Here is an 11,180-nt window from a genome sequence, read left to right on the forward strand (position 1 = left end):
CATTGCTAGTCCAGTTAGTAAATTTGCAGTAATTTTCAATCAGTAAAATAGAATGTGAAAGAATGAAAGAATATTTTAAATACATTTCCCAGAAGTTTCAGATTACTGTTCAAAAAAGTCTTTCTTTAAAGATAGTGATTTCCATCATTGTTGGTATGGTGCAAAGAAAAACATCCATAATGCCTTTATTTTAGAAAAAACATTTCAAAACTGTCCTAATAATTTTAATATATTATATTATAACATAACACATTTCAAAAGAATACATTTCAAAATGTTTCTTAAGCAACTTATCTCACCAAATTTCTAACAGGAAAACAGGAAGGTATAATTGCTGCCTGAAATGTAGTTTTAATTTATCAATTAATTAGTTTCTTTTCATAATAATCTGTAAATATTTGGGTTTTCTGATTTTTGGTACTTAAGATATAATAAACTCAGAAGATCCATGGAAAAATGAAATTAAGATGTTATTAGTTGAAAAATTATAATGTTCACCTTTATGGATAGGAATGAATTTCTTTCATTCTCTGATACAGAGAGTTTTAAGCAATGTTCTATTGAAATTAACTTTAAACCACTTGAAACTTAGGAGATGTAAAATGACTAAGCCCCTTCTAAAATAACTTTTTCTTTTAAAGCATACAGTGATCTTTATGTAGAAAAATATTAATTTCTTTCCTGTGGGAATGTATCATCTCCCATGTCACTTCTTAATTCATCTAACCCATTATACTTGTCTTTGAAATATTTTGGAAAGCAACCAAAAATATTCCAGGCTATAACTTTTCTTTTCAATGGTGTCTTATTCTACCATTCTTTCAGGTGCTTGATAACCTTTGTGTTTTGTTCTTTTCTTTTTAGCTATCTGCAATAATTAAGTGTGTTTTACTACTTATCCTCTAGTGGTTTAAAAATGTCTTTATTAGACTGAATTTTTGGCATCAGTTCAAGATAGATGACAAATTTAGTAGAGACTCAAAAGAGTTAAGGCAATTCCTTAACCTTCATAAATCTGCCTAACTTGTTACTTACATATAAGTAACATGTAGAAAAAATAAAGATGGTTCAAAATAGGTAAAATCTACACAATTTAAAAAGTTTGTGAAAGAAATTATCAGCACAGGTCCATAGAGAATTGTGAACTATAACTGAAGAATCATGAAATGGCTAACTAGAGAATTAAAGAATTGAATTGTAATGTTAACAGAAGTGTGACTTTTTCCTTTTAAATCATGTAAAATTTCAAATATATACAAAGTGGAGAGAATAATATAGATAATCCCCTTGTATCAATCAAAACATAATCATGTTACTTTGATTTCATATTTAAATGAAACTTATAGAACTGGGATAAATTGCAATTAGTCATTATGTATAAATACTTTTCATATTTGTCAGGTTATTCACAATATTTTCATTGAGTTTTATATAGAGAGATATATTTCAGGGACATTTATCTGCAGTTTTTTATTCTTGTCATGTCTTGTCTATATTTGATTTCAAAATAACCCTGGTCTCATAGAATGACTTGTGATGTTTATATCATTCCTCTGTTTTGGGAGGAAAGAGTTTATGACGATTGTTGGTATTTCTTTTAAAATATTTGGTAGAATTTCACCACTGAAACCATCTAGATTTTGGAACCTTTTTTTTGTGTGAGGTATTTTTTATTACAAAATCAGTTACCTTACTAGTTATAGGTCTATAAAGGTATTCAATTTTCTGCATCTTCTTGAGTAATTTTGGTGTGTGCAGCAATTTGTTTATTTATCTAAGCTTTCTAATCAGTTTGTGCATATATTCCTTTGTACATGGGATGCAGTTGTTCGAGCACTGAGCAACAATCTATCCCCAATGAGTTGTTTTAAATTTCATGCCATTCCTTTGTAGTAATCTTTATTTCTGTAAGGTTGGTTATAATATACACAAAAATAGAGATTTCAATTACTGTTTTTAATTTGCTATTTTTCACATTTTCCTTTAAATCACTTACAAGGGAAAATATACATTGTAACTCTATTTTTGATTACCTATGCAATTATATTTACCATGGCTCTATTTCTTTCATTTTAATTTATTTTCTGGTTAAACCCCTTTCAATAAGAAGGATTTTTTGTAATATTTCTACTGAGGTAGGGTTTCTAGCAAAAGAGAGTCTCAAAAATTGTTGATCTAAGAATGTCTTTATTTAGTCTTTACTTTTGAATGGTAGTTTTATTGGATATATAATTCTTCTTTGACAGACTTTTATTTCTTTTACAGTAATTTGAATATGTTATCCTATCATTTTCTGGCTTCCATTTTTCCAATGAAATTTAGTCATATTATTCTTGTTGCTTTGAAATTTTTTGTATTTGTATTTGGCATCCAAGAGTGAAAAATGATGGTCTATGTGTAATGCATTGTTACATATAACTTCATGTTTTTTATAAAATATGTTAAATTTTGGTGATAATTTTCTTCAAATATATTTTCTGTCCCTTTCTTTTTCTTTGCTTTTATGGAACTCTCAAAACATGTATTTTAATAGTTCTATGATATTCCACTGGTATTTGAGACTTTTTAATTTTATTTTTAATTCTTGTTTCTTTGTATTCATAAGATCATAACATCTTGACATATCTGTCTTCAAGTTTGCTATTTCTTTCTTCTGCCAGTTCTAATCTGCTATTGAGTACCTACAATGAAATTTTCATTCTTTATTGTATTTATTTTTGCATCTGAGATTTTCATTTGCCTCTTTTAAAATAATTTCTATATATTCCTGGCTTTTATCTATTTAATGAGTCATTTGAATCATTGTTTTTTAAAATTCTTTAAACAGTTTCCTTTATTTCTTTGAGAGTATTTAAAATAGTGGCTGTTAAGGAGACATTATATTCTAAGTCCAAAAACTGCCTCCCTCAGACACTTTCTATGGGCTCTGCTTTGTTTTGTTATTGGCATTTATCTGTATATGTGTCATAATTTCCTGGTTAGTTGCATTCTTCAACATTTTGGGTAAGTAATGAATATTTTAGATAATATATTGTCAAACCTCTGAATTTTAATTTCCTCCCTGGTTGGTTGTTGTTGCTATTTGTATGCTTTTTTAGTGACTTGCACAGACTAGTTCTGTGTAGTTCTGATTTCTGTACTGTGTGGAACCACTTATACCCCTGTCCAGTTGTTCTTTTTTTAAAGTTGTACTTACTAAAGATTATCCTTGGATCATCATAGCATACTGTCAGCCAGTGATTTGCCAGATGTGCTTAAACACCTTAAATCTAGTAAGACTTCTACTCTTTGTGATGAAATTATATGACTGGGGAAGCATACTCAATGTACATTCTCCTGAATTTAATTTTCTGCATTCAAATTTACATTCAGCCAGGAAAAATTAACTTTCTGGCACTCTTCTTAGTACCTCCTGAATATATATGTAGCCTTGTACATGTGCAGAATGTCTCAGATACCAAGGGTGAGAGGATCTTATCAATGTACTATTTAGCTTTTTTATTCCCCAGAACAGAACTGCCCATTAAATTTCTTTCTGGTCTTTTCTAAACATCACAGAGACTTTAGACTAGCTGTTGTAATGTGGGTCTTTCCTGATAATTTCCCCTGAGACTCCTAATATTTATGTCCTTAGCCATGGAATTTCCTAACTCTGCTAAAATAAAGTGTGGCTCCTCCATCAATGATAAGAGAAATGCTGGTCCTCATGTCCTGTACTGTGGTAAGTCTTTTTCTCCATGGACTGAGTAGGGTATGAGAGTATACTCAAGCTAAAATGCAACTGATCCCCGCAGCTCTTATTAAGGTTTACTTTATTTTCATACATAAACATTTCACAATTTTAGGTCAAAGTGCAGATTTTTGTCATTGTCATTGACATTTTTGTCCAGTTTTATCATTTCTGAATACTCATCCAACCACTCCAGAAATCTTTCCAATTGATTTTTGACAAATGTGTAAGAGTTTTTCAGTGTCAAAATTTTGCTACATGGAATTCTGTACACTAGAAAAAAAGACATGTTCTTAATTTTATTCCCAAGATGTGAACTCATTTATAATTAGTACCTTTTGAAGATATTATTTTTAGTTAATTTGTGACCAATGGAACCAGGATGGTTTTTCCTGCTATTGTAGGCCTTATAAGGAAAAATATTGGTGATAATCCAGACAACAGAAGTCAATGGAACCCAGAAGAGAAAAGAGAAGACAACACCATATGATACAAGGCAGAGACAAAAGCCAAGGAACCCAAGGATTGCATGCATCCAAAGCCAGAATGTTACAAATTTGGGGAGAGAGCATTTCTTGATGCTCTAGGCCTCAAAACCATGAGTCATTTCTCATTGTTTAAGCCAATTCTTTGCATGCCAGAGCACCCAGGAAACAAAGATTAAAGGTATTGTATCTTTAACATACAGTGCTGGACAATTGATCTTCTATTTGGAAAAATATTTACCTAAACCTAAAACTCATGCTTTATAAAAAAAAAAAAATTAACTCAAAATGGATCATAGATCTAAATATATAACATGACACTCTAAACATTTAGAAGAAAACATAGGAGAAATCTTTGTAAACTGGGGTTAAACAATGAGTTCTTAGATATGGTGTTAAAGCACCATTCACAAAAGAAGACACTGATAAGCTGAATTTATCAAAACAAAAACATTTTGCTCTGAAAAATATATTTTTAAGAGAATAAAAATTCAAGATCCAGACTTGCTGAAATATTTTCACATCACACATTCAACAGAGTAAATGTATATAGAAAATATAAAAAAAACAACTTCAAAAATTCAGCAAAAGAAGAAGAAATAACCTAATTAACATATGAACAAAAGACTTGAATAAATATTTCACTAAACTTGCTGTACAAAAGGCAAATAATTATGTGATAAATTGTTACCATCAGTAGCAATTATTAAAATGAATATTGAAAACAAAATGAAATGGTGTTTGAAAAATAAAATGGTGTTTTAATGTCTAAAATTTTAAAAAAATCAAAAATAAAAGAAAACAAAATTGGTGAAAAGTAATAGAATCACTACATGGTGATATCTGTGAATGCATGATCATGGTGTAGATCACCGTTTATAACATATTTGTCATCTATCTATGCCTTCATCTTTACACATACATGGATTTATTTCTCATTCTTTTATACTCTAAATAGTGTCCTCTATTGTATTTTGTGATTGTATGTCCATGTTTATCATGGAGGTAGCAGGTTATGGCAACAATTCTATTGCTTTATAGTCTCTACAATAAGAGGAAACACAAGTCACCTGATATAATTTGACTCTAAGCTGCATGCAATAACTCCTTGAAGTTTTAGGAATTTGAGCATTCAGGCATGTTTTGTGCAGGAAAAGAATTATACAGATGGCCAGACAGGCATTAATATTAGAAAACCATTAGTTTCCAGTGATATTCATTATTATCTTATTTAATTACAGAGAAAGTCTTAGCTGGTCATATGGTAGTGCAGTTAAAGTTTGTATTCTCTAGACTCTATTCCAGCTTGGTGTAGTTTTGTGACTAAATTTAGATGATGGAGCAAGGTTGAAGTTCTGCATGTTGTTTCCAATTTGTACAATTCATAAAAAATAAGTGACTGAAAGATTCATATTAAGGATGACAGCACTGTTCCAACAAATTTAGCCTTCTTTCTACAGAATTTTTCATGACAGAGAAATGTCTACCTAACTTTAGAGACACGATTTTTACATATTTTATAGAACAACTTAGTTTAAACCCTGTGTATTAATAAATTACTGATGTTCTCCATGCTTATATTTCTCAATAATCACAAAAAATATTCTTACAATAGATAACCCTTATTTAGCATCTACTTTATATGTTTTAGTAACAAGCTAAGTACTTTTAAAAATAATCATAATACAGTCAATATATATAAGGGCTTAAAAAGTTTAAGTAACTTCTTAAATTTGTATGAAATAGGTAGAAATATAAAATCAAAATAAGAGTATCAATAGCTAAAAGATTTCAAATGGTCCATTTGATTTCAAATGGTCCTATTACATGTCTCTGTCAGCTGTCACACACTGTCACACTGCAATAATGTTCCTGAAAAATCTAAGGACATCCAGGACTCCATAAACAAAATACAAGATAAACAACTCAGTTGTTTAACCTGAAGGACAACTTGGTTATTCCAAATATCCACCAAAAAAACAACTTGTGTAATATTTTCCTTTAAAAACCCTTGTCTAGGGTTTTTGCCAAGGTGAGACACAATATGGGCTGCTACCTGAGTATGTGCTCCTTGAATTGCAATTCTAAGACTCCCACAGAAATGCCTTTATTACCTTGCAGCTTAGTTTATTATTTCTTGATAGACAGATCCCTTGGTTTATGTTTCTCCTTCATCCCACTTGTTTCAACAATAAAAATAATCTCAAAAAGAAATGGAAAAAAAGTGATATGGGTATCTCATTGAAACAAATGTGAAGCTCTTCAGCTTTGTAGGAAGTAAGCTCACATACCAGTCTAAGGTATAACAACAGGAAGTTGTTAGTGTTAGAGGTTCCCTCTCACTAGGTTTGCAATAATTAATAAGATGTGACTCAGTTCCCCTTGACATGCATTGAGGAAAGACAAGTCACTTCCCCTTAAGCTTATGTGTCTAAAAGCACAACACTTCCCCAAAGGTTGAACAATGAAACCATGTGGAAATGGGAGTAAAGGGAGATAGAGACCTTCACTCCCTCCAGATTAAAGTGCTACCTGCTCCTCCAGCATTCTAAGAAAACATAACCCCCTACCCCACTACCTTCTAGTTAAGCAAGGGAAAATTTTCACTTCTAGGGCTTCCTACTGGCCCCTGCACCTTACTCAAACCCTGGGTCCCCCTCCCACCAACTATCATTCTCCACCTAGGAATGTATTGTATAAATTCAAGGCGCCCTTTCCAAAAGTAGGCTGAAGTCTCTCCTCAGACCCCTGCCATGCCAATCTTATACCCCCTCAATTGGGAGAGCTTTCCAATAAAATTTCTGCCTGCAATCAGTCTCTGTGTCCCAATGAGTGCCCCCTTTCCTCCATCAGTTTCTGCACAGAATGTCTATTAGACTAAGTGAACTTAATCTATGTTTTTCATTTTTATTAACATACTCTTTTAAGATTAACATTTTTAGGACAGAATTCCAAATCACTTGGTCTTAAACAATTCTGCACACATTGACTCAGGAAAATCCTTAACATTAAATCCTATTACAGGTTGACACATTTGGATTTTATTAGTAGTAGAAGGTAGTAAGATCTGAACAGGGGAAATATAATGATAAAGTTGGCATGGAAGTGGGCAGAACTTCCATTATATGCCAATGAACTAGGTGCTTTTACAAGAAACACATATAGTAGCTTATGAGTTCCCACATTGTTTGAAAAAGAAACTGTTCAGCATCATACTAAGTGTATTAAATGAATCAATTAATGAAATCAATATATCTTAAAATTTTATATGCAACTTCTAAATTTGCTATGATTTTCTTAATTGTTTATCTTTAATTGACTAAAAGTTTTGTCAGTCCACCACACTCAAATTAGACAAATATATCCCTAAAGCTTAAAATGAGTATATCTCCTTTCTCAATGTCTTCTTAGCACCATCGGCAATTGAAGTGCCATCATTTCTTTATTTTAAAAATATTTGACACATAAAAATTCATATGGCTATATTCTAAAAGGCAGGGATTTGAACACATGGCTTTTAAGTCTTTAACTGATGATACTCTGCTAAAGCATAGCTCTAATTTGCCAGGCCTTACTAGATATATCTGGAACAATATATCATAAATATATTATTCAATATGTTACTGAATTTCTATTGCAACGAGTTACATGAAACATATATGAAAATAAAAGTAAGAGTTATAGAAAGACTGTGTAGCAGTTTGATATGGTTATGAATTCCAAAAATATATATTGGGTTATGTTTGTAATCTGATCTGTACCTGGGCATGATTGAGTTATGAATAGGGTGTTGAGAATCCACCCCTTGGTGGGTGGGGACTCACATATAAAGGACATGGAAAAGAACAGAGTTGCATGTTCCTAATTTTGGAGTTTTGATGTGGGAGTTTGATGCTGAAGACTTGAGCTGGAGCCCCAGGAAGTAAGCTTAGAGAGGAGAGAGAAGCCAGCCCAAGGAAGAGAGGAAACTTGAACCCAGAGAAAAGCAGGCCCCAGGAACATAGGAACCCAGGAAGCTTGAACCCTCACAGACATCAGCAGCCATCTTGCTCCAAAAAGCAAAAATAGACTTTGATGAGGGAAGTAACTTATGTTTTATGGCCTGGTATCTGTGAGCAACTACACCAAATAAATATCCTTTATAAAAACCAACCAATTTCTGTTATTTTGCATCAGTACTCCTTTTGGTTGACTAATACAGAATTTGGCACTGAGGAGTGGGAAGTGCTTTTGCAATGGCCAAAATGCTGGAATGGTTATATAAATGGGTAATGGATATTTTTCAGAGGAATTGTGACATGCTTGGAAGAATACACCAACAGTTCTTTGAAGAGACTGCTGATAGCAATATGGATGTTAAAGAGACTTTTTATCATGCCTTTGAAGTAGATGATGAAACTATTATTAGAAACTGGAGGAAAGTGATCCATGTTTTAAAGTTGCAGAGAAGTTAGCTGAATTAACTCCTGGTGTTTTAAGCAAGGCAGGATTTGAAAACGGTGAACCTGGGTATTTAGCTGAAGAAATTTCCAAAGTAAAACCAGATAATTCAGCTTGGCTTCTTCTTGCAGTTTATAGAAAAATACTAGATGAGAGAGATGTACTGAGGACTGAACTGTTGGACACAATGAAAACAGGAACTGATTCTGGAAATTTCAAGCCTCTGGAGATCAAGCTCCCAGGTGAAAGTGCCCTATTGGAGAACTTGACTAAACTTGGGACCTGTAAATTGGGATGGAACATGCAGCTATGTCAGAAAGACTTGTGGAAATTCTTACTGTGTGATAGCTTGGATCCCTGCTTCTTGCATGCTAAACCAACAGAATTTTTGAGAGAGCTGTATGAGCAAAACCACTATCAAACTGGAATAGAAAGGACATGGAAAGGAGAGATTGAAGGAGAAACAGCTTTATGAGGAAACCATGGAAGCTGAGATCTGGAATTAAGACTTTACCTTGGCCCAAGAGAGGAACCCCAACCATGTGTACAGAGAGAATGAATTTGCCCCAGCAGTTTAAGAGGATGGATGTTCCTGTCTGATATTCTGGGAGAGTTTTGCCACCCCAGGGTACAGAGAAGGTGGAACACATTCCCCAAGAATAATGGTGGTTGAGGTCAACTCACAGGTCTGAGAGGGGTAGACTTGTCCCACATGGATTAGGGAAAGCCAGGTGGTGAACTCGTTGCTCTGAGAGGGTTGAGCCTGTTTGCTAAAGGTTAGGGGGAATGTTATCTTCATGTCACTGTACTGGGGGTGGGGGTGGGGGTAAAACTTTAACCCAAAGATTGGGGGTTGAGTGAGTTGTGGCAATCACCCCAACCCTCTTAGAGGGGGAGGTCTGGAGCTTGGTCAACACCCAAATGCTTGATGAGGGTGGAACCAAGAAAATGGTCATTGGGCAAGTATGTGGAAAAGGTAGGTTCCCATAAGCCACAAGGAGAAGAAACCATCATCTTAAAATGGCTCTCAGACTTTGAAATCAATGAGAGAATTCCCTGCAAGTCTACTGAACTGCAGAGAAACTGACTCATGTTTCCCTCCCAATTTCTCCTTATTGTAATGAAAATGTCTTCTCTTTCTCTATCCATTTGTGTATTGGAAGCAGATAAATTGTTTTGTTATTTCAGAGGTCTATAGCAGACAGGACTTTGCCCCAAGACAAACTGAATTTCTTTAAATTGATTGTGATATGATTTAGTATTTGCATTGTTACTGATTTAAGGTTTTTTGAATATTGTAATGTCTTTTTGGAATTTAGAGGGTGGAATGTAGCAGTTTGATATGGCTATGAATTCAAAAATATATATTGGATTATGTTTATAATCTGATAACCTGGGCATGATTGAGTTATGAATAGGGTGTTGAGCCTCCACCTCTTGGTGGGAGGGGACTCACATATAAAAGGAATGGCAAAGAACAGAGTTGTGGGTTCTTAATTTTGGAGTTTTGATGTGGGAGTTTGATGCCGAAGACTTGAGCTGGAGCCCCAGAAAGTAAGCTGACAGAGGAGAGAGAAGCCAGCCCCAGGAAGAAAGGAACCTTGAACCCAGAGAAAAGCAAGCCCCAGGAAAATAGGAACCCAGGAAAACTTAACCCCCACAGATATTGGCAGCCATCTTGCTCAAAAAAGTAAACATAGACTTAGGTGAGGGGAGCAATTTATGCTTTATGGCCTGGTATCTATGAGCTCCTACCCCAAATAAATATCCTATATAAAAACCAACTAATTTCTGGTTTTGCATCAGCACCCCATTGGCTGATTAATACAGACTGAGAAAATACATTAATGGCAGTATGGTAAAATGTGTTGTTGATTATTTCAAACTATTTGAGTGGCTGGAAGAATGATTTAGTTCAATTAGAAATTAACATGAGAATGGAGCTAATCCCCAGGCACAGAACATTTCTTGCTTAAAAAGTACTATTTGTTCTTACAACAGAAAAATTTTTGAAGATGATACCATCTGTTTCAATAAAAATATTATCTAATATTAATTTTTCCCTAAATTTATCTCAGCTTTTATTTTCAATTAATAAAGGTAAGCATGAAATTTTCTCAATACAAACAGGTAAGCCTGAACTATTTCTGTTCAATATCAAATTTATTTTTGCATGCATCTGTACTTTTTAAAATATTGGCAAAAAACACTCAGTTCCTGAAAATGAAAAAAAAATCTTTGATTTTTAAAAATGTTCAAATACTGTTTCATATAACCTTTGTAATTTTCTGACTTTCCTGATTGTAAGATCAAATGAAAACAAAATCCAAAGCACTTTGTAACATAATAGGCCAATATATCAAAGATTAGTGCCATTGTTATAATCATCATAAATGCTAACATTTATCCAGTGATTATATGTGTTAACAATGTATTAAAGTGGTTTACATGTATTAGATCTGGATTATCTCATTAAAATCAAATTATACCTAAATAATGAGTATGTTACTATTGTGCATTATTGA

This window comes from Dasypus novemcinctus, chromosome 10 (assembly GCF_030445035.2).
Source record: "Dasypus novemcinctus isolate mDasNov1 chromosome 10, mDasNov1.1.hap2, whole genome shotgun sequence".
Classification (NCBI taxonomy): domain Eukaryota; kingdom Metazoa; phylum Chordata; class Mammalia; order Cingulata; family Dasypodidae; genus Dasypus; species Dasypus novemcinctus.